General features: G+C 49.5%; 1 pseudogene; it reads right to left on the reverse strand.

Moving 5' to 3' along the window:
* Nucleotides 1–273: 273 nt before the first annotated feature.
* LOC106001647 overlaps nt 274–2,846 on the reverse strand; it is a 7,771-nt pseudogene continuing 5,198 nt past the window's right edge.

Below are 2,846 nucleotides of genomic sequence, written 5' to 3' on the forward strand. Positions count from 1 at the left end.
TTCTTTAGAAGTTCCTCCTAGTCCTCCTCTAGACACTACTACCTAGATACTCCTCTACCGCCATCAGGGACAGCAAAGTGAGGCTTGGAATCTGGGTAGGGTCATATGCATTAAAAGGTCCCCTCCACATCTCTACCCATCTCTAAGCTCCCATCTGCCTCCTGTGGATGGCCTGGTCATCCGGAGCAGATCAGACCCACTAGGACTCTGGGGCCTGCCTGTATCCCCCTGCCCCACCCAACAGGCACCTGAGTATTTCTTGGACCAGCTACTTCATGTACTGGTGGAAGATGTTGGGAGGGTTGCTGATAACCGGGTCCAGGTGTTCAGGGCAGAAGGAGTGTCCAGTTCCCCTCTGTCAATGAAGGAGACACAAAGCATGGATGGGTCTACTAAGAACTACAGGGCATAGCCATCCACCCATCACCAAGGTCACTTTGAGAGCTGTTTTATTTGGACAGTCCTGGGGCTTGATCTCGGGGCCTGAGTGCTGTGTCGGAGCTTCTTTTGCTGGAGGTGAGCGCTCTTCCACCTGAGCCAAGGAGCCACTTCCGAATTTTTTCTGTGTATGTGGGACATAGGAATTGAATCAAGGGTTTCCTGTGTGCTAGCAAGCCCAATACTGCTAAGACACAATTCCAACCTTGGATAGCTGTTTTTCTGTGACTCCTTGGCCCTGTCTCGGAACAGTCTTGCACATCTGTACCAAGTTTCTCAGCAGCAGCCATGGCTGGAAATGATCATGCTCAGCTATGTTGTCCTATATCTACAGTATCTTTGCACTCTGTGCTTCCTGTCAGCTCCTCCTTGTTAAGTAAGATCACCTTTCAAGTCCTACTTCTAAGAAGCCCACTCCAATTGTCCTGGCAGAGAGGGATCTTCATTCTGCAGGCTGCTGGCCTTGTCATGCTCTGCCTTCTGGCCAGTGTGGATTGAGAGCGCATGAAGGAGAAGGCCTGGCTTCCACCACCCACTTTTTGAAGGCTCTCATACACTACCCTGGGACTGCTGCTGTACCATACTCCATGAGAGGTCACCTGAGGCCCAGGCAGTATGGGGGAACAAGATGGGGCCATATTTTTGTGTGGGCTTGAACTCAGGATAAGGGAGCTCTCTCTCTCTCTGAGTTTTCATGCTCAAGGCTACTGCTCTACCACTTGAGCCACAGCTCCACATCTGGCTTCTTGGTGCTTCCATGGAGAGAATAGTCTCTCTGGCTTTCTAGCTTATGGCTGGCTTTGATCTTTGATCCTCAGATCTCTGCCTCCCAAGTCACAAGGATGTCAGGCTTGAGCCTGAGCCAGAGGTGATGGGCACCAGAGCCTTTCTTTTGAGCTTCTGTTTATCTCGTGTCAACTAGCAAGCCCCAGTTAAAATAGTCAATTTCAGGGGTTCGAGTTTGTCTCCTAGATCAGTTAATCCAAGGAGATAACGTGTCTTTGGAAAAGGCTACTTTGTATTGAATTGGCATAGGTGAGTGTCTGTGTGTGTGTGAGAGAGAGAGAGAGAGAGAGAGAGAGAGAGGGTTTGAGTTTCAGGGATACCTACCCCCATCTCTGCGGTGCCTCATCCTCCCATTGGTGAGTCCATCCTGGATCCCCACCCCAAGGAAGGTGGGTAGGGAGAGTATGTAAGGTCATATCGAGTGGAATGATCTGAATTTTATCCTGCAACTGAAGCCTGGAGAGATAATGGAGAGAAGGAGAGGTTTAGAGGAACATCAAAGGAAGCCCCTTATCTTTGGCTACAAGTACCAGAGAGAAGAGTGAATCCATCCTTTTTGGTAGTAAGATAACATGTGCCCACTATTCATTTATTTTATTTTATTTTTGTGAGTCCTAGGTCTTGGATTCAGGGCCTCGGTGTCATCCCTGAGTTTCTTTTTCTCAAGGCTGAGGCTCTACCACTTGAGCCACAGCACTACATCTGGCTTTTTTGTGTATGGGGGGAGGTTGTTTATAGGAGATAAGAATCTGACAGACTCTTCTGCCCGGGCTGGTCCTAAGTCACAACCATCAGACCTCAGCCTCTGAATAACCAGTATGACAGGTGGGAGCCAACATCACCTGACTGCCACCATCCATTTATAATCCCCTAGGGCCAGTTCTGGGCCACCCACACTGCACCCCCCTTGTGGTAAGTGGGAAGCCGATATGGGTGGGTTTTATACTTCAACAGCTTACCTACCTGTGAGCATTGTTCCAGGTCAGTCTGATGTCAGCTTCCTCCTTATTGACAGCAATGTCTTGGCTCTGCCACAAGAACAAATGTCCCCCAAGAGGTGTCAGGCCTAGGGTCTTTCCTCTGCATACTGCCCCTCCACCCCAAAATAACACACTCCAGCAAAGCGAAGTAGACATAGAGTGGATTCATGTTCTTATAACCAGGATCTGGCGAGATAAGTGCTGGTGAGGATCAGAGGCCCGGGATTGTGCTGGGTGGGAGGACAACGCGATGCCTCCGTATCCACTTTCCTTTAACTGTCTTAGCAGAGGGTAGTGGGGAAGGACTCACGGGAGGGACGGACGATGAATATCCGACACGGTCTAACCTGGGCACTGTGGGGCTTACCTCAGGGAGGTAGTTCAATAGGCTGAGGAGACAGCTCCTGACCTACAGCCCACCTCCAGAATGGGAGGACCAACTTGAGTCCAGCCACATGGGGACCTGGGCCACCTCTTCCAGCACCCATTCAACCAGATCCTATGTGAGAGAGATAGGTAGGGAGAGAGACAAAAACAGAGAGAGTCAGAGAATGTGTGTGTGAGAGAGAGATAGAAAGAAAGAAAGAAAGAAAGAAAGAAAGAAAGAAAGAAAGAAAGAAAGAAAGAAAGAAAGAAAGAAAG

Source organism: Dipodomys ordii, unplaced genomic scaffold (genome assembly GCF_000151885.1).
Source record: "Dipodomys ordii isolate 6190 unplaced genomic scaffold, Dord_2.0 Scaffold343, whole genome shotgun sequence".
NCBI lineage: Eukaryota > Metazoa > Chordata > Mammalia > Rodentia > Heteromyidae > Dipodomys > Dipodomys ordii.